This window comes from Pelodiscus sinensis, chromosome 24 (assembly GCF_052426305.1).
Source record: "Pelodiscus sinensis isolate ZL-2025 chromosome 24, ASM5242630v1, whole genome shotgun sequence".
Classification (NCBI taxonomy): domain Eukaryota; kingdom Metazoa; phylum Chordata; order Testudines; family Trionychidae; genus Pelodiscus; species Pelodiscus sinensis.
The window spans coordinates 9,337,009-9,358,920 of record NC_143075.1 but is presented as its reverse complement, the minus strand read 5'-3'; the positions used below and the strand labels follow the sequence as shown (position 1 = coordinate 9,358,920).

Sequence of the window (21,912 nt, the reverse complement as noted above, 5' to 3'; positions counted from 1 at the left end):
TGGTAGTGTGAGGGTTTGAGTGCCGTCGATTTCCGTTGGTGCTGCGATAGCATCTAGAGGTCACAGTGTGTTCCATATGGGCTAGACATACCCTAAGACTATCTGAGCTCTACACGGACCGGACAAGCGGTGGGAGAAGTCCTGTGTTATGGAGTCACAGAAAAGGAAGGCTAGAAGGGCCCTCAGGAGATCATCTAGTCCAGCCCATTGTGTTGAGGCAAAACAAGTTAGATCATCCCTCCTAGGGGTTCGCCCAACCTGCTCCTACAAGCCTCCAAGGACGGCTGTTCCACAACTTCCCTTGGATGACTATGGCACAGCTCAACCACCCTTAGAGTCTGCACCTTTCTCTTAATACCTTAATGTGCAACTTCTTGCTGCAAAGTCAGCTGATTACCTCTCCTACTTTCGGCGGAAAGGGGGGAAAACAATCGATCCTCTTCGAAACAATCTTGAACAGACTTGCCGACCCACCAATGGGAGGGGAAATTGGCCCAGGGCTCAGCCAGTCAAGAGTATGGTGCTTCCAGCTGCCACCGTTGCTACTGCAGGAACGGCCGTGGCCTCACCTTTACAACACCATGGGAGCTCTGGCTGTGCAGTCCAAGTGGCACTGAAGTGTTGGCGAGGAAGGGTAGTCCCCAGGCCCCACCCCTTCTGTGCAAAGCCCCGCCTCCTCTGGGGCACCAAGTTGCCCCTGCTTCCCCCCCACGTTACCCAGGCATTTCTGTTACTCCCCCCCTGCATATTTGCATACAGCTGTCAGTCTGCTGTTCTCAAGACTAAACATGCTTAGGGATTTTTTAACCCTTCCCCCCGATAAAAGGTTTACCAACCCTGAGCCTTTTCATTGCTCTCCTCTGCCTTCTCTAATTTACCCACATCTTTCCAGCGCTCAGACCTGGACACAGTACTCCATCCGAGGCCTCATTAGCTCAAGTAGAGTGGGACGACTACGTCCTGTGCCTTACACACAACACACTTGTAAATACCCTCCTGGAGTGTATTAGCCCTTTCGCGACTTCATCCCATTGCTGACTCACTCGCTTTCTGACCCGCTAGAGTCTGCAGTTCCTTGGCAGCAGCAAGACCACCTCGCCAGTTATTCCCCATTTTGTAGCTATGCATTCAAAGGCCCTTTCCGAGAAAAGCACTTTGCACTTGATTGGATTTTATCTTGTTGATTCCAGACCAATTCTCCAATTTGTCACGGTTATTTTCAATTCGAAACCTGCCTCCCCGATTGCTAGCACGGCTGCTAGCAACGTGGCGTCATGCACAAATGTTATAAGCGAGCTCGCCACATCACGAATGAACGTATGAAACTACTGAATGGTACCAGACCCAGGCAGGACCTAACTAATGCAATTAGGGACACAGGCTAGCAATCAATTCCCCTAGGAACTGTTCCCCTGCCCCATATGCAGAACATAAAAAAAATAAAGCTGGCTTAGAGTCAGCAAACAGATTTACTTATTTAAATACATTATTGTACATGCTTAATGTAGCCACAACTCAGTACAACGAATGGTAACATGTTCAAAGGCATCTAAGTGAATTAAGCTCCTAAATCTCATTTTCAAAAGTGACTTAGGCGCTTAGGCACTTTGGGTAAAATTTTACCCATAGCTCTCACAATTACAGTTTGGGGTTTTTTTTTGTTCTCTATAAAAATATAGATGTACATGAACACACTGTAGTAGAATCAGCACAGGTCAGTGTTGGAAGCTCCAAAGGTGGCTATAAAGCATCAAATAAAAGTAAACCAGCTCAGCCTGGAGCTAGTTTTGTGGTTCCATAAAAAGAGCACAATCCCACTCAAGAGGGACTTCGGTAGCCAGTGGATCAGACTCTACATCTACACCAACACTTAGCTCTTTGTGTTTACACATTATGAAGCGATGATGGTCTTTTGAAATAAACTTTTTCAGGCCACTCGCCCAGCACAGGCATGGGCATCTCCGGAGTCCTTCCTTCTTTAAATGTCAGTTGTTGGAAAGTGATGAAGAGAAAGATTCTGATCTCAGAAAAGCATCCAGAGTAACTCCATCCGTGTCAAAAGAGTCACTCCTGATTTACACAGCTACAGATTAGGGATGTGAAAGCGTAACTGTCCACACAGTTAACCGATGAGCCTGGGCTAACATCTATGGTTGCCAGGTGTCTGCTTTTCTACTGGACGGTCCGTTTTTTTGGGGCTCTGTCTAGTAAAAAAAAAATCCAGAAAATACCAGACATGTGTAATGTCCGGTATTTTCTGGTTTTCCAACTGGGCGCCTGGAAGCCTGGCGGGGGAGAGTGGCTGGGAGCCTGGTTGCATGTGAGGAAGAGGGGCAGCCCGGTCCGTGCTCCTACGTGCTGGTCAAGCTCATGGTGGAGCCGCAGCTGGATTGACTCGCGCTTCGCCTGGACCGTGTGGGGGGGCAGGAGAGCCCTGAGATCTGCACTGCCCGGCTGAGTCCCGCTCCCCACCAGCTGATACGCTCCCCCACCCCCGTCCCCTCCTGGCTGACCGGTTGATTCTCCTGATCTTCCCCGGCCAGCCCCGCTGCTAGGGTTGCCAGATGGTTTAACCAAAAATACCGAACCCCTCTTTCCCCCTCCCCCCCCCCCCCAAAAAACAGTGAAAAATTCTGTTGAGGAAAAAAGGGGGAGACCAAAGTTGTTGAGGGGAAAAAAAAAAAGGACCCTCAGAGTTAAGGAGTTAAGCGGGGAAAAAAATATAAAAACCCAGTATAACAGCATGGCCCACTTTTGAGGCTTTTTGGCCCTAACAAGCTGCCGCCATCTTGTCTTCCTGCTCCAGGCCAGACAGCCCCCCTGCAGAACCAGGTGAGCACCTGGGACATTGTAGGTATCCAGTATTTTCTGACTTTTTTTTTTTAAACACACCAGACAGGAGGCGAAAATACCAGACTGTCAATACTGGACACCTGGCAACCCTACCTCTACTACAGACCTGGCCTGGTGCGACCAGCACAGGGACTATTTGCATTCAGGTGCTGAATGCAAGAGCTCTGCACAGAGACACGTGCAGCAACTGTATTGACGCCCTACACCATTCTGAAAGGGTCACAACTCCACCCACCAAAGCACATCGCTCCTGCCAAATTCCCAGTGGGGACTGCCGATGCCAAACATAACCCCATGTGTAATGTGGGTCTACAAACAGTGTGAGTCCAAACTCTCAGGCTAACGAGCCAGTAAACAGACTGGACTCCTCAACTTGGCACAGCCGAGAGCAGCTTTGCAAGCTATTGTAGCACGTTGTTATAATAATACACAGTTAAGAAAACCCACAGGTGGGCGTTTGGTTTTGCACACTCCCCTAAAGTCTTTTGTGTTCTGTCATGTCAATAATAATCATACTAAATAGTCCCCAAGAACATGTTTACAAGGGAGATATTGCTGACACAAGTTATTGTCATATGTGTATTTAGGCACCTTGCAACATACAACTGCTTGGCTCAGTTAATTACTTGCCTCCAGATCTGAATACTTACAGGGTTTGTGGTCCAAGTGATGTTTGTCGCTTGGAAAGAAAACATACTGGATAGCAGCTAAGGGGGAGAGTCGAAGCAGAGTGCAAACCATCTTCAGTCCTGTACGGACTAAAAAAACCCTGCTTGCTTTAGTCACATAAGTAGGCCTAGTAATGTGAGCAAGATCCAGACCCCTATCCATGAGAGGTTAGATACTTTAGAAGGACTATAAAAACTTCACTTCCTTTTGCCATCCCAACGTTGTTCCTGGATGAGTTCATCAGCACACCGTTTTTGCTTGCATTGTCCCTCCAAAATAAATTCTGCTGGGCACTTATAAATTCAACCATAACAAGCTATCAGCACGTGTAACCAATGTTCCCTGTAATTTTTTCCATCCGTGTGCACAATAAATTTTGTTTTGTGCACTGAGGCATGTGTATGTGTGCACCACTGGTAGAAACACACTTGCCAGCTGTGAGCGCTCTTGCCAATCAGTTGGGTGGCATTTGAATCTCTCCTGGGTAGCGGCTCAAGCACTCGGCTTATTGGGAACACTGCTCGTAACTCATTGAGACACTGCCTCCTCTCCCACTGCACGTCCCTGAAGGCTTCTAAGAGGCCTGCTGAGGTTCTGCATTTTAAAACAATTCAAGAGGCTGGTCTCAGCTGGTTTCCAAAACTCTGCTCCCTCCATAAGAGCAGAGGTGCTAGAGAAGGCAATGGGCATTGGCACAGGGAGAAACTAGAGTATCAGAGCTTATATTTGTCGAGTGGGCTGTGTTTGAATAGGAAAATTGGTTTGCCTCTGACAGGACCCACTCAGGAGAGGGTACTGGCAGAAAACAGCATGTGACAGGCAGATGTGGGTAAGGTTTTAAGACTGTACAATTGGAGCCCCAAGAGCATATCAGCTCCCAATCCTGACCTCAGAAAGACACGTATAGGAACTTGACAGAGGCTACATAGAGGAAGCCACTTTCCTCTGTCTTTGCTCAGACACCGTGTCTGTTTCACCTACTTGGGGGAAATCGGCTTCAGCATTGCTGTTAGGGAAATTAACCCACCCAGGCTGGTCACCTTTAATAGGCAGATTGATAACCTGAGCCAACCATAAATCAGAGGGTGACGGAATAGAAACCTCAGCTGGAATCAGTTCAAAGGCAGGTGAACGTCACCATGCATAGGTATTCTGCCCTTGGTAAAGCTGAACAAGGCAGACTTACTAGTTAATGAATGCAAATTAACAATCCGGGCCCTTGCGGAGAAATTCTCAATTGCTAATCACTACGGATCATGACAAGGCATTCAAGAGAGCGGAATGAAGGAGATCAGGATATGGGGAAGTCAGGCCTTGTCTACAGTGGAACGTTTAGTTGCCAAAAACTGCCTTTTGTTGACAAAACAGTGAGAGTGTACACACCACAATGTGACTTTTGTTGGGAAAAACACCCACTTTTGGTGACAAAACTTCCAGCCCCGCGAGAGACTTTTGTTTCCCCCCCCCCATCCCCTCTTTCTTGTCGACAAACAGCCAGCGTGGACACTGTTTTGTTGACAGAACTGGCTTCCGCCAGTATCCCGAGATGCCTGCCCTGCTGCCTGTGCTCAGTGTTTTGGGATCTCCGCTGCCCTGCAGGCATGCACCTTTAAAAGCTCCAGGGAGCATCTGACAGCTGAGTAAGCTGCTCCATTTGGGGAACAAACAAAGAGCAAATCATTGGACTGTTCCTGTTCTGCCCTGCTAGAAACACAGCAGCAGGCAGACAGCTGCTGCAGGAGGGGGGCTGGAAAGACTACTGTGCTGCTTTGACATTCCTCAGCATAGAGTCATTGCTATTCGTGATGCTGCTCCCAGCAGTTGAGGTGGCTGAGAGAGAACTCAGAGACAATCCCAAGAAGCGCTGGGATCAGCTCTGCCTTTCCACTGTACTGTGGGATGCTTCCCCACATGGCTTTGCTCTACCTGTCCACAGGGAGCTAGCAATCTGGCCATGAAACATTCAACAATGGGAGGCAAAAAAACCAGTCTGCCCGGTTTTCACTTTCGCGTGTTGACAGCATTTTTACTGCCAAACCTTCCCAGTGTAGATATAGCCTTACCTGGGGTCTATTACATCTCCAAGGCAAGTGTTAGCTTCACAGGGCAGGTCTCCTCTTGGGAGCGGAAAACATCCCGATTTTTGCACAGAAACTGTGGGAACAGCTATCCTTGCCAACAACGTTCTACAGCAAAACTCAGAAGTTCCACCGCAAAAAGAAAACCGAGGTGTGCGGCTCTTACTGGCGATGCTTTTGTGGTGCCATGCACGTGAAGACACAGCCTTACTGTATACAGAGCTTTTAGCCTCCACAGGATACCCCACAGTGCCTAGGTGACCACCTTGGCCAGCAGCTCTGCTACCAGGTAAACTGAAATTCACCATCCCCACCCCCCCTACAGCCCCAGGAACTTTGAAACTCCCCTTCCTATTTTCTTGGCAAGTGCTCACTTATCACCTGACCAGGTGACAATGCCTGCTCCATGGGGCAAAGGATCTCCCACTTGCAGCAATGCTGAGCGACTGGAGCTGGCCAGTGTTTGGGAAGTGGCTGTGTAAGGACCCATGGGTGCCCTGCAATCACCTCCCTTCTCATGAGAGCTGCACTGTGGGTTGCTGCCCTCAGAGCCCTGCTCTCACCCACGATGGAAGCGCTACAAATATAAACACTCTTTGACCTTAGGTAGGTACACAAACCAGCGCTTTTCTTTTACTGGTTCCTGGTGAAACTGACAGCACCAAAACTCTGCAAGTGCAGACAGCCACAGAGGCTGCAGTGCATGCCTTCTGTCTGCTGGCAGACGCACCGTCATTTCTCCATCCTGGCTAGGGATGGCAACAGTGTTTTTAGAAGAGAAAATACCAGAATGTTTCATGATTTTAAAGTGATAGTCACTTAAAGCAAGAGTCGCAGGGCAACAGAAGGAAAAGGAATGAAGCTCACAGAGAAAGAGATTGGGAAAGAACTTGAAGACTATGTGGAGGTTTTTTGAAATCCTTGTATCATTGCTACTCTCACCACCCAACTCCCAATTTCTCTAGAGGGAAATTCCACATGATACAATCCCAACATTTGTCAGAGCCAGGCAAGAGGGCAATTCAGCACCCATTAAGCTTCCTTTTACAAGTTGAGCCTCTCTAGTCCAGCACCCTCGGGATCTGCCCAGTGCTGAACCAGAGAATTTGCTGGACCACAGGAGATCAATATTGTCTAGCAGCATGGGAAACTTGGCCACACCCGTGATACGTGGACATGTGGCGAACTAAAATCATGCCAGACCATGGAAGTTAAGGTACCAGAGCATGCCGGACTAGAGAGGTTCAGCCTGTAGCCGGAAAAGTGTCATCTTCTGAGCTGTCAGCATACCATAACTGCTCCTGTTAACCAATTCAAAGCCCGTTGGGCCATTCTGAGAGATCGTGTAGAGTCAGTTTGCAGCTGAGTAAGAGTCACGGAACAAGAACAGTGTGGGGAGGTGGTTGAGAAAACTAACAAGCACTCTTTCTGTCCAGCAACCTTTTATGTTCCATGATTTATTGGTGTATCAATGCTGAGGCAGAAAGGTACATAGCATTACTGAAATGTACCTATAGAATCAGTATTGCTCATAACCCCTCTGCCCTTTGGAACTGGCATTACAGGGTGCAGTCAGCTTTAATGGGATCAACGCTCAAATTTCCAACCCCTGGAGCAACTGTGGGAAGTGGGGGAGGCAATTTCAGTTATCAAGGCAGCATGATGGAAAGGAAGATGCAGGCTGGAAGAACAAGGAGAACATGGTGGCAGCTACCACTATGAAGAACAAGCGAAGAAGTAAATGCCATGTATACAATGCAGCTGCCATACAAACCGCCTCTGCTACTTCCATATGCTATTGCACTAGCACCGCAGTTGCAACAAAAAGACTGTACACTGAAGCTAGTTTCACGCTTCCGTGAGGATTCCCCCGAATTAGTTTTAGCCAGCAAGTCACATGTCAAACTCAGCCTCATCACACACACGTACACAAAAGAAACAGTGCCCTTTCTTGGTCCTCTCACATCTCCCACATCTGAAGACTCCGCCAAGCTAGGAATCAGAATTGCAACTGACAAAGGTGCACCCCGTCACTCACCAGCTGCATTTAAAGTAGAAGCCCAAAGACAAGCAGGAACAAGACTGTTTTCAAAAACCCCAGGCACATACCCCAAGGCAAGCAGAATCCAAATCAAATCAGCCTGCTGTAGTAATCTCCAGTATGCCACGGCAATACTTACACATTTTAAAACAGCATGTAAATTAATTCCTTAATCCCAACTGTAATCCACTCCTATGCTATTTATGGCTGATTTTGAAAATTCAGACATGGATTCCCACTTGATCAATCTATTTTGGGTGTGCGCTCGCACTCTCTTGCTAAACTAGAAGAGGGATAATCTTTTAACAAAGTATCTGCTATATATTTTGGAGAGTTTGTCTGTCTGAGAATTCCTCCTAAACGGTAACAGCTAGGACCACCCTAATTCAGCATGCAGGTTCCACTTGCCATAACTTAAAGCACTGCTGGAGAGTTGGGTTGTACCAGGAAAGTGGGATGTGCCTGGAACGGGATTGCTTCTCATAAAACCAAATTTGGAATTGTGCTCTGTTTTGGCACTACCGGGCGCTGCCGGGTAGCTCTGCTAGTTCTCTAATAAACCCTGTGTAATTCCACTCACTTCACAAACAAATTTGTTCAGTGGTGTAGGAAACCCACAGGTGTTCTGAACTTCCCTCCTAGGGATGCTTCATCATTTTAACAGCTGCACAATCTACACGTGTGTTTAAATCAAAGTTGCAGCTAAGATACCTGCGTAGAGGACAGCAGATGATAGATCATGAGGGACGTTAAATTCCAGGAATAGTAGCTAAATTGTTTTCCTAGCTTGTCTCGCTGCAGATCGCTAGCCACAGGAAGCAGGCCAACCCTACTGTATCCCTTTGGCGTGTTTTCATAGCATTAGTTTTAATAAATAGAACACTCCACCCTCAGAGCCACTAGAACAATGGCTGTTTTAAGATTACAACTATAAAATAAAAATAAAATGAGAGTTGACTATAGACAAGCATCCGAGTGAATTTGGCAAAATACATGTAAACTAGTGTGATTACAAGGGCTTGGCTTTGGGCCCCGAGAGAGTCAGGGATTGGTACATATATCTTTCGGATTTAGCATTTGCTGGCTGATATACCTACAGCCCCCCGCTATGCAAATAGAAGCACAAAGATAGTCCTCCTCCCCTGCTCCTTACAGCTCTATGTCTAAACAGATGAAACAGAAAGTTGGAGAATCATAGAACTGGAAGAGACCTCAGGAGGTCAAGTCCAGCCCCCTGCCCAAGGCAGGACCAATCCCAACTAAATCAACCCAGCCAGGGCTTTGTCAAGCCGAGACTTAAAAACCTCTAGGGATGGAGATTCCACCACCTCCTTAAGTAACCCATCCCAATGCTTCCCCACCCTCCTAGTGAAATAGTTTTTCCCAAATATCCAACCTAGACCTACCCCACTGTAACTTGAGACCATTGCTCCTTGTTCTGCCATCTGATACCACTGTGAACAGCCTCTCTCCATCCTCTTTGGAACCTCCCTTCTGGAAGTTGAAGGCTGCTATCAAATCCCCCCTCACTCTTTGCTTCTGCAGACTAAAACCCAAATCCCTCAGCCTCTCCTCACAGGTCATGTGCTCCAACCCCCTAATCATTTTGGTTGCTGTCCGCTGGACCCTCTCCAATGCTTCCACATCCTTTCTATAGTGGGGGGGCCCAGAACTGGACACAATACTCCAGATGTGTACCATTCTCCTCATTTTCTAAACGGCAACCTAGGCTCTACGCACAGCATGCAGCTAGCAATTCAGCAGAGCACTTCATTACGCGTCTTAACTTTTTGCACAGATGTGTGTTCAAATGCCTTGCTGAACTGGGACCTAAATGAGTTGCACCAGGCCAACAGGAAGTCAGTGGCAGGACAAGCACTGACCCTAGATCCCAAGTCCCAGGTAGTGCATTAACCACGCAACCATCTAGCTGCCTGTATCAGGCATGCGTGGCTTAACTGTAGGGCTGAAAACTCCCTTCTGGATACCACTGCAGTCAGACCCAGACATTCAGCACCAAACTGTGCTCCGTGTGATTCCGCTACTCCAGAGTGACACGGGTTTGACTGAGAACAGCACATGGCCATCAGTTCTGAGCAGGGATGCAATAGTGTAGTTGATGAACTGATTAACCGATAACCAAAAGCTTATCAGTTAATGATAAAGACAAACACACATTTCCCTCCCCTCCACCTCCTCTGCAAGTAAATTTTTAGCTGACTTGACTATTCCATCCTGTCATCCAATCCCAGTTCCTAACTGTCAGAGGTTTGGGGACACCCAACATCTGGGGATGTGTCCCTGACCATCTTGGCTAATAGCCACTGATGAACCTATGTTCCAAGAACTTGTTCTTTTTTGAACCCAGTTTTACTTTTGGCCTTCGCAATATCCTCCAGTGAGGAGTTCCACAGATTGACTGTGCCTCATGTAAAGAAATACTGCCTTCTATTTCTTCTAAACCTGCTGTCCATTTCATCAGGTGACTCCGGTTCATATGTTATGTGAAAGAGTAAACATTTCCCTATTCACCTTCACATCCTTCATGATTCTATAGAATTGTCATCTCTTTTCCCACTCTGGTTTACTCTCTCCTCATACGGAAACTGTTCCATACTCCTAATCATCTACGTTGCCCTTCTGAATGCTTTGTCCAATTCTAACATACCCTTTTTGAGATGGGGCAACCAGAACTGCATGCAGTATTCAAGGAGTGGATGTACAATGGATTTACACAGTGACACCCTTAGTTTCCTCTTCCAGTTTAGAAAAGAGGAGACTAAGGGGGGATATGATAGAGGTCTATAAAATCATGAGTGGTGTGGAGAGGGTGAATAAAGAAAAGTTATTTATTAGTTTCCATAATAGAAGAACTAGAGGACACCAAATGAAGTTAATGAGGAGCAGGTTTAAAACTAATAAAAGAAAGTTCTTCTTCACAAGCGCGTAGTCAACTCATGGAACTCCTTGCCAGAGGAGGCTGAGAAGGCTAGGACTATAACAGAGTTTAAAGAGAAGCTAGATAATTTCATGGAAGTTAGGTCCATAAAAGGCTATTAACCAGGGGATAGAAATGGTGTCCCTGGCCTCTGTTTGTCAGAGGCTGGAGAAGGATGGCAGGAGACAAATCACTTGATCATTGTCTTCGGTCCACCCCCTCTGGAGCACCTGGTGCTGGCCACCGTCAGCAGACAGGCTACTGGGCAAGATGGACCTTTGGTCTGACCCAGTACGGCCGTTCTTCTGTTCTTATGACATTTTGATATTTTCTGTCTTATTTCCTAACCCTTCCCTAATGGATCTCAACAGTCAGTTGGCTTTTTCAATTGTTGCTGTGTGTTGAGCAGATGTTTTCAGAGGATTAATCCACAGAGACGGTATTTAATTAGAAAATACCGGATATTTATATGTCCAGTATTTTCTCAATTTGTTTCCCGGACAGAAAGCTCAAAAACCAGACACCTGGCAACCTTATGGGTGTGCCACGCCAGACAAAGACACTGCTGGCTTCCCATTGTTTTACACTATCCCATTGTCTCTTTCTCCATTCCACCCTTCCATGGAAAGTTACTTGGTAAGACCCTACCAGTTGGGGTGGTCACATGACTTCCTAAGACCAACCATAGCTTGGACTCAAACAACAAAAGAGGCTGTTTACAGGTGATCACCCAGACACTGAGATGCCCCAGCATTGGGAACACATTTAATGGCTCTCATTTGCACATTTAAAACCATAAACCATTCCCTGCGCCATATCTCTAACTTTACATACAAGAACGATAAAGACACCAAAATAAGATCTACAGATCCAGCGGATCGTGACATTAAGATTGACGGGTTATTTGAGAGATTTTGTCCTAAGTATCTTCGAATTCTACATATTTGTGTCCGTAAGTCCTTTTCATAAAGCATGGGACGTGGTCTGTCACAGATCCCTTTGGAACTCTGTGGGTGCAGCTTTGTGGTAGGACCACGTATTGCTAAGCCTGGAACTCGTGTCTCTAACCAGGCTTTTGTGTCCATGTGAGTAGGGCTCTGGGCAGGTTCAGGGGTCTGTCCCTGACTAAGAGCTGAAAGATCAAGGCCTAACCTTACAGTTGAGATGCATCTGTTGTTCCCTTGTCTATTTAGTTTATGAAAACATTGTGTAGTCTATGGATTAAGAAGCTATCCTAATCGGTTACCTTAGGATACAAGCACTTTTACATTTGTGTAGGAACGTACCAAGTAATCAATATACAATCTGGACAGATTTTTCCATTGCTGGAGATCACAGCTGCTACTTAGTTGTGTGATTGTTATTAAACTCCTTTTCTATACTAGTTGAGTTAGCTGTTGCACTACAGTTCTAATAAGCCTAGCTCAGGCAATCAAGGTTGGCTGGAGGGATTAAACATTCACCAATATATTTTGTTCTGAAGAGGTCTACAAACTAATGGGCCATATTTTCAGCAGCTGTCGCCCTAGGTCTTCATTGATTTGTTCACTATTTAAATCCTCAAGATAGTGGGGCAGGAAGGTAAATATTATTCATGGGGAAATTGAGGGTAAAGCCTGTATTTGAGAATCCTGGGGCCCCCTGAAGATAATGGGAGCAGCAGACATCCAGCTACTTTGGAAACTTGGCCTTACGGCTCCAATCCAGCAAAGCATTTCAGCACGTTCTTAAAATTACCCCCACGCCCAACACCCCCCTTGTCCAGCACAGCACTGAAGCACATGCTGAAGTCTCACAAAGCTAGTGGGAGATAACCTTAGTAGGATTTCCCATTGACTGTCAATAGGAGGCCACTTCATTTCCATAGGTCCCTTTTCATACACCACAGCCCAGATGTGATGAATGAAGCACGAGTATAAGGGATTTGCTGACCTCAGTGCTGTAGATTGAGTCAGGGATTCTTTATGCCAAGGGGGAGGAGGGGTCACCCTCTAGCTAAAACCTGCCCTGCCATGCCAAGTACAAAGAGCGAGATTAGTAGGAAAATCGTTAACAGACTTGACATGCCCTCAGTGTCACGTTGCAATCACCTGCTACAAGCTAAGTGCAATCGACTACATGTTTGAGAGAGTCTGTTTGTTCAAGAACTTCTCCTGAATTGTAAGAGCAAGGCCCACCAAATCGGGGGTGCGGCTGCCTCTGGTCATCACTTAAGCAAGGTCAGGGTTGGGTTGTGCCATGCCAGGAACAGGGGACGTGCCTGGAATGGGATTTCTGTATGTTTTTCGGAGAAGCAAAGAGAATCCCCAGGCAGGTGAAAGGGGCTGGCGGTGCACCTCCCCTTCCCCCCCCCCACACCCCCCGCCCAGGGCCTCCCACCCTCTAGGCACCCTTTAGGGAGGGCGGGTGAGCTGAAGCTCTCCTTATCCCTACTCCCAGGATTTGTATGAAAACATTGCTGGCTGTTCCCCTTCGCCAGGAAGCAAGGGGAATGGAAAGAGCACAGTTTGCTGCATTCCTTGTTCTGGCTGGGGAGCACAGGGGGCAGACGAACCTGGACATGCACCCCTCCCCCAGCTGTACCGCTGGAGCTGCAGCAGCCGTGGAAAGGCGCTTCTCACCTGGCCCCAGAGAGCGCTGGGGTTGTCCTCGCTTCCCGGGGCAGCCTGCACACCGAACCCCTCCTCCCCAGGAAATCATCTGTGCACCCACACAAACTCCAGGCCTCACCTCACTTTCTGCTTTCGGACTCCAGACTGACTCAGACCAGGACTTTTGCCCAGCAATTCCCCTGAGCGCAGCTCACGGACTGCTGCCTGATGACCGTCTTCGAATTGTAGGCAGCAGCCCAGCTGTGACTGCTAGGCTAGACTGCCTTTGCCCTGGCCCCTTACTTCTTGCAATGTAGCCAAAATACGGAGGCAAGTTCATGTTTCTTTTTCGGTCCAACACCAAGAGCCATTTGACGAACATTTTTGGCCCTGAAGTATTTACTAAGCAAGGCACACACAAACTTTTAAAAACACATCTTTTGTTCCCATATTTTGTTCAGAGTTCCTTGTGCTCAGGAGTTTTCCAACCAACTCTAGTGTTTTCTACTGTTCTGGTAGATGTAGACTTCTTTGTGACTAGAATAGGAAAGGCCGTATGTTTTTAACTACTCTATGGGGAGGGGGTGTCTTTTTTAAAATGACATTTATTGTTCCATTTTGGGGGTGGTAGGCAGAATTTACTTTTCAAAGCTTTTATCCTCTCACTTTTAGAGGAATTATGGACTAGAAATGTATTTAGAAGCTCAAACAATTTTCAGCACCTAACTAAGTTATGGATTTCTTAGACTAGACGACTTATGTTAGCTGGGAAAAGCAAAGAGACACTTTCTAAAAAGCCTCCCCATGAGAGAATGTAGCATGAATGTCTCATGCTGGAAGATCTTCCACCAGGAATTCTCACCCCACACATCTCCCCCACAGTATACAGCTAGCAAGACTCTCCCCACTTCCCGGCACAGTACGCAGAAAGCCATAGCTCCGCATTGGTACAGTCTCAAGCATCAGAAAAATCATCAAAATGAAGACCTCTTCCACAAAACTGGTGGCAGCATCTTTCGGTACCTAGACACCAAAATGGAATCAGGAAATCAAGCCTCTCTCTACATCAGTGGGTCTCAAAGGGTGGTCCATGGACCACTAGTGACCTGCGACTGTCTTGCAGGTGGCCTGCGGGCTCGCCCCCACCGTGCAGCAGGGACCCACACCAGCGCTCCAGCCCTGCACCGCCCCCTCCCCCGGCAAGGCTGGAGTGCCCACACTGGCTTCTGACTGCAAGGGGGGGAGGGAGAGAGCCTCGTGGGCCAAATCCAGGTAGCTGGGGGAGGAAGCAGCTCCATGCACTGCTGCTTCCCCTCCTCCCAACTGGGAGAATGGCAGCGCAGGAAAACACTTGCCTGGAGGCTTTCCCTGCTGCTCCCATTGGCCGGAAGCACAGACAGTGGGAGGAGCAGGGGGTGGTACATGGGAGCAGTGGGACGCATGGAGCCACATAGGTGCCACCAACCCCGCGCACACATCCCCCTCCTGCCAAGACCCCCCTTCCTCCCAGACCCCCCCGCTCCTGCACCCTACCGCCTGGCGTGACCCCAGTGCCCCACCCCCTCCTTCATCCATTTTGTCATCATGGGTGGTTAGCTGGTGACCTGCAGAAAGGTCTGCGCTGAGAGGAGTGGGCCACGGGCCAAACAGTTTGAGAACGGCTACTCTACATCCTTCCCAAGAGCATATAATGAACAGAACATCACTTCTTGAGTCTCCAGGTCTTGAATCTCCCCCAGAAGAATGGCAGAATATAGTCTGCTTTATTGTGCCGGGGAGGGGAGAAAGAGACTTCTAGAGCAGCAGGCTTTTGAGAGAAAAGGCTTCCCTCGAGACCGTAGCTTGCTGGACCGTGTTTTGCAGGATACCAAGTCCCTAGGTGTTTTTTTCAGAGCTTTTCCTTATAAGGAAACGAGTTGGAAATCGCATTATAGGAGTACATACATTATAGACACTGAGACTAAGGCAGATCCTGAACAGTAAGGTTCGTGCAGCAAACAGGGTTCCAGAACAAAAGGCTGGGGCCACCGGACAGAGAATGTTTAATTGTTTATTCAAAATAGTAATTACAAAAAGAAATCAGTGACGCAGCATTAGACGAAGGGTTACCAGGATCCATGGGCGTAACCTCAGAGTCAATGCATAGGAAATGACCTCTCGTCACTTACTGGGGGGGGGGCGGGGGATCAGTTACTGTAAAACACACCAGGTGATGCTGCTTTTCAACTGATAGATACATAGAACAGCTTTTTAGAGACTCGTTTTGGGAGCCACATCATCATCGCCTAAGGCCGGACCCCACAGTGTCCTTGGCACCCTCATCTCCCCCTGACTTCAAAGACAGTGGATGGAAGTTGTCAGCAATCCTACATTAGAAAATAGGTGTGATAATAGGTCTTGCCACTACAAGGCAATACAGGTTGAACCCCTCTAACCTGGCACCCTCAGGACCTGACTGGTCCCGAACCAGAGAATTTGCCAAACCACAGGAGGTCAATATTGTCTATCAGCACAACATTTCTACTGCTCCCGGGGATCTTAGAAGACATTTAGCAGTAAATTAGAGCTAAATAAAAGCACAGAAATCTGAGCACCAGGCCTGGTGGCTGTAAACAAACTTTATGCCTACATCTACATTGAGTTTTCTCGGCAAAGAATATGCTAGAGGGACTCATTTGCATGGGTCACTAGCTCATTTGCATATTTTCTGCCGATCCTTTTTTGCACAAAAACAAGCAGTGTGGACCTTTTCTTTTTGCACAAAAAACCCTTTTTCTGCAAGGTTGGTAAACCTCCTTTTTTGGGGCATAAGGATCTTGCGGAAAAAAGGGAGTTTGGGGGAAAAGACAACGTCCACACTGCTTGTTTTTGCGCAAAAAAGGATTGGCAGAAAATATGCAAATGAGATTGTGACTCATGCAGCCTGCATTTGCTTTCCTATATTACACTGAGCTATAGACATGAAGGTAGCAGGGAAGTACGGTACTTTCAATGTACAGGAAATCTATTTCTTACCTACATAGGTCAACATTCACAGGGGAATGAAGTAGGAGACAACATTTCTTATGAGCCTGATATAAGCAGACTTCAAGTGATGTTAAGTTGTCATGTGTTATACGTATGCATTACTAAGGGTTACACTAACAGAGCTGGAGGAGTGCATTAGTAAATTAAGCCCTAATGAAATCTGAAAGATTTTCTTCACTCAGCGCACAGTCAAACTCTGGGAACTCCTTGCCAGAGGATGTGGGGAAGACTAGGACTTTAACAGGGTTCAAAAAAGAGAGCTATTTAGATTCATGGAGGTTAGGTCCATCAATGGCGATTAGCCAGGATGGGTAGGAATGGTGTCCCTCGCCTCTGTTTGTCTGGATATGGGTGACAGGAGAGGGATCACATGAGAATTACCCGTTGTGTTACCTCCCTGTGAGGCATCTGGTATTGGCCACTATCGGCAGACAGGATAGAGGGCTAGATGGACCATTGGTCTGACCCAGTATGGTCATTCTTATGTTCTTATCCTGAGAACATCTCCTTACACGCTTTCCAGCCAGGCTGGCCAAACACTCACTCAGCATAGGTACATGAAACAGAAACTGGTTAACATTTACTGTGCAGCCAGCTATTTCTCTCTGCACTAAATGATGAAATAGTTTTACCCAGGAAAGCTTGTGATCCTATATACTTTTGTTAATCTTTAACATGCCACAGGACTACTTGTTGTTTTTCAAGTTACAGACTAAAAAGGTTATCCCTCTAAGATTAAGTGACCCTGGTAATTCCTGGCTGGAAACAATTTAACGTCTACCTAATTCCTGGACACCGTTATTTATCACATTATTTCAGGATCCAGGAAAGGCTGGGCCATAATTAAAATAGCATGTTCAATATTGCAGAGTCAGTCCCCAATCGCCAGCTTCGGAAGAAGTCTCCACTTCTGCACGAAGACGTTTGCCTTCCTAACACAAGAACTGCTTTTCACTCCATATTGGGATTTATAAACTGCCCTGCCAACCAGTCAACTTGCCAAATTATAGCTCTGCACAGCCACTGAGCAGCAGTGCCAAGAACAGAAGTCTCGAGCGAGAGAACTCTAAGAGACAGGAACATTTCAGTTTCCAGTGTAATTGAAGTGCCTTTTACAGAACAGGGGGAAAAATTATTTGGAGAGTATTTTCAGGGGTGTTCAAAAGCAATCAGACAATTCTTGTTATTGTTAATGGAAATTGTACATGTCGCTCCCTGTGTGCTATAGAAAACAGGCGCCCTTCAGGATACAATATTATAAAAATACAAACTCATATTTACTATTAGTACAGGCTGAACCTCTCTAGTCCAGCAATCTGGTCCGGCATGATTTTTGGTAGCCGGATGTCCACTTATCAGGGGCGTGGCCAAGTTTCCCGCGGTCCCATAAAGTTTGTTTGCAGCCACCAGGCCTGGCTCTCGGTGTTCTGTGCTGTTATTAAGCTTTAATTTACTCCTAAATGTCTTCTAAGATCCCAGCAAGCAGTGGAAGCATTGGTCATGCTGCTACGCAATATTGACCTCCCGTGGTCAGGCAAATTCTCGGGCTCAGCACTGGTCACTTGCCAAGAGTGCCAGATTAGAGAGGCTCATCCTGTAGATTAGGATGGAGAAAATCCAGCTCATGAGGATAGACAGTTTTGAACCAGATCCTGAAATAAAATAGCTACTTGCTTAAAAAAATACCCATGAGGACACCACAATGACTGCTCGAGTCACCAACTGCACAATGAACTTTGAATGCAGAGAAACCATCGGTGATTTAACATGGAGGTTGGAGGAATGAGCCCTGCTAGAGGAAGATGGTGTTTTATAGCAAGAAGGGAGGTGAAGGGGAAGAAATGGGCATCACTAGAGGTTCCCAAGACCCCAGAATTGATTAAATCCTGTGGTCACAGCAGGAAAAAAGGCAAGTGATGGGGATGCTGTTAGCACCCTTCCACATGTGACATTGCATTGGCTCTTCCATTAGAAACCTGATTTTCTATTGGGTTGCTACTTAGCCATAAAAATTCATGGTGAGCTAAAGCATAGTAAACGTAAATATATACCGTTTAACTGTACACACAGGCCCCAGTCTTTCAGGCGGACCCTTCAACTCTCAAAGAGCACAGGGCTGCAGTCATCTCTTGTTGTATATTATTTAGGGACTTCAACAGGGACTTCGACATTTACTTTCAAACAACTTCAGCTTTTAGAGAGACCGGTCTTCAACAACACACACACACGGGCAGCAGCACTAGTACAGTCTAGGCAAGACACGGCATCTGCCCCAGATGCGGAGCATCCGCAACTCTCGCTGAAGTCCACAGAGCTGTGGATGTTGTATATGTTAGGATCCAGCGCTTTGCCAGCCAATACATGCAGAATCTGAACTGTCAGCCGTTTGTTTTGTGGCCCTCACAAAGATCAAATTTATTTAATTTCAGGGAGAGGGCCGCAGAGCGTGCTTTAAATCGCCTTACCTTTACGGGCTGGAGAGTTCTCGCCCTCAGAAAGTTTTAAGATATTCTAGTCACGCTTGTCTTTTGCAGCTGGTTCCCAAAGCAGAAGCCTTGGAACGGACAATTTTTCAGCACATATGTCTGCACATATGCACGTCTTGAGGCCAGGTACCATACACGGCAGCAATGGAATTACATTTTACCCGATATTTCTCCGGACACCAGGCAGCAGCAGTTAAAAGAACAGTTCTGAATTTGCTAGGCACATCTCAATTCATGTCATCACTCATCATGTAAGCTGCTATTGTTAATGTCTGCGAACCCCGTTCCAAAACTCATAGCTTTACTACTAAAGCGACGAGGAGTCCTGTGGCACCAGGCTTTTGCAGATTCAGACTAACACGGCTACCCCTCTGAAGCTTTACTACTGTGTGAAAGCAAAATGTTTCCAGTTCCATGTTATTGGAACACTACGATACTCTGAGACAATGGCTCCAACCAAACGTATTTACCTCTCTGCAATGCCAGGGTCCACCAGCGAGTGATTCCACACTTCACTGGCAGCACAGACAGCTCAACTTCAACCCGTCTCTCTCTCTCCTTCCCCCGCACTTTTCCAAAGCCTCAACTGTACTATATATCCATATTGCAGTGCATTGTTTGCCAAAGGGACACTAGTTTGACAGATCCATACACCAGATTGTATATTTGCCAATTCCATTTTCACAAGCAGACAAGTGGACAGGATAGCGATGAAAATCCAGTCAGTACAGGAATTGAAATCGACAAAAATCATGCACACGATTTTCTTGTTAATTACTATCCCTCCCTCACCTGGACAGAGAGCAGGGACAGCACTACACCAGTGACTTGATCTACAGTTCCAACAAACTCAGCCTCCAGCCCGGTTTTACTCAGCTTATATCCCACACCCTAAGAAATGGCATTTTAAGGCTATGCCACAATATTGCAGCAGCCTTCGTGTAAGGGTCAGGCAAATTTTATGCTCATCCAACAGGACATATGTATATTTCAGATCTACACAACTGTGCTATTAAAAAGGAAGTACTTCAATAGGCCCAGACTGGCTGGTGTAACATTGGGCCCATTTCACACAATGCCATGCGTTTGTTTTGAAATTAATTCTTTATGCACTTGTTTCTAAATAAACGTTTCCAACTCCTAGGAAATAAATAAAGCAGTGCGTAAGCAGCTTCATAACAAACCAATCTACCCCGTAAGAAACACCCTTCAGCAAAGAAACATGTTCTAATGTGGATGGAGAAACAATTGGATGATTAACGACTTTAGGGTCCGAGCTTAAAGAGAATGTCATTTTAAGACAGTCTGACCATTACCAGAGTCATTTTAGATACCAGACACTATATTCATAGGCTTATTATGACAGCGATGCTATAGGCGTTTGATCATGTTACTTTTCTATAAATGTTTCCTCTGTCCTCTTCCACAAGCAATCTAGAAATGCAGAGATGTCTTGCCAGCAACAGACACAGATGCAAACATCCAGTATCAAACACGGCATTGACAGAGGAATGACTGCATTCTGAAAGCTAATTTAGGATCAGCTGTCCAGGGGTATTGGCCTTTGCATTCATATTTGAAAAAACAAACCAATTCACATGTACAAAACCTGCAGGGGTGAGGAAAAGCCTTGAGGAACACTGGGTCAAAAGCCTGTCCAGTGCCCAACGGCTCCCATTGGAAATGGCCTGACCTGTGGGTACTAAGAACTTCTGACAATCTAGCCCCTCATCTTCATCTGCATTTGCACATTACACTATCGGGGTGAAAACGCTCACTCCTACATAGGGCCGAACCAAGGGGGGGCGAGGGGCCGGGGCCCTCCCCCCTCCCACCCGCACTCCCACCAGGCAATGCCCCTGCCACAGGCTCCTCCCTCCCATACCATGGGGGCGCAGGAGCCGGAGTGGCACAGCAGCCTGCTCCGCCCCACTGTGCCAGCCTCCCGGCCTGCTGCGCCTCACTTCTCCGCAAGCAGCGGAAACCAGAGCGCCCTGGGGCCGGGATGCTCGCTTCCTGCCACCGCTGAGAAGTCACACGCAGTGGGCCAGGAGAAGGCAGCAGGGCAGAACAGATTCCCAGGCCGCTCCAGCTCCTGGGCCCGTGTGGTAAGCAAAGGGGGAGGCGACCCCTGCTGCTGTGCCAGCCCCCCCCCCCCAATCTCCTGGTCCCTCCTGTCTGTCGGATGGTTGGGGCAGCCACTGCAATCCCCCCAAAAGCACAAGCCTGGAGAGGCCACCCTGACTAATCCTATGGATGGGACAGCTCTGCTCCCACGAGCAGACAGCACGTGAGATGGGCACAGGGGCTCTTGGACTTGCCAGAAGACAACCTTTTCGCTGAGCCCATTAGCATACTTTGGTCACAGCGGTTAGGCTGCAGTACCGGTGTGATGCTCCGTGTCTATCCCGAACCGCGGTGGAACCTCCTTTCGGACACAGGACATGCCCAGAGCTCAGCAGGCAGCAGCAGAGGGGGTTGCTTAGCTGGAAACTGGCGAGCTACCCGGCTCCCTGTGGCTAATGCCTGCCAGGGCAGAGTACTGGCCTCTCTTTCCGGGATTAGCCCCTGGGTATTCAGGCATGGAATATCTCCCATTCCCCCGGGGGACTCTGGCTTCCAAGGAGCAGCTACCTGGAGTGGGAGGAAGGCCCTTGGCCCAGGCTAGCAAAGGTAGATGTCTGCCTATGGGAAGGGAGGTGAACCCAGCTCCCTTTGGTTCCGACTGGGGCAGCTGGATAAGGATCCCTCCTTGGGCTCTCCGGCCTGGGAATCAGGGCAGGGAAGTGCCTCAGAGCTTGGCAGATGCCGGATTCTTGGGTGAGTGTCCCAGGGAGAGGGGAGGGGGGAATTTTCCCACGTGCTAACCCCCCCCCCCCAGCAGGGTAATTAGTGCAGGGGGGTGGGGGAATCTGCCCCCCAGCACGGTAATCGGTACGGGGGGGAGGGGAAATCTGCCCCCAGGGTGCCCCCCAGCAGGGTAATTGGTGCAGAGGGCGGGGGAATCTGCCCCCGGGCTGCTCTCCCCCCGCAGGGCAGCTGGAGCAGAGGTTAGGGAGGGGGAACCTGACCCGCAGCTGGTTCACTATTGCCCCGGAGCGCCCCTCTGGGGGGGCACCACCGCCTCCCCAGCCCGGGCCGCCATGTTAGCAGCCGCCTCCCCCGGCTGTCCGGGCCTAGCGCGTAGCCTGCGCTGCGGGGGGGGTGACAAGGCGCAGGGGGGGCCCGG

General features: G+C 48.0%; 1 protein-coding gene across 2 annotated transcripts in view; it reads right to left on the bottom strand.

Annotated features, from left to right (window-relative positions):
* Positions 1 to 21,912, bottom strand: part of DVL1 (dishevelled segment polarity protein 1) — a 225,404-nt gene that overhangs the window by 202,580 nt on the left and 912 nt on the right. The gene's annotated exons all lie outside the window — the stretch shown is intronic.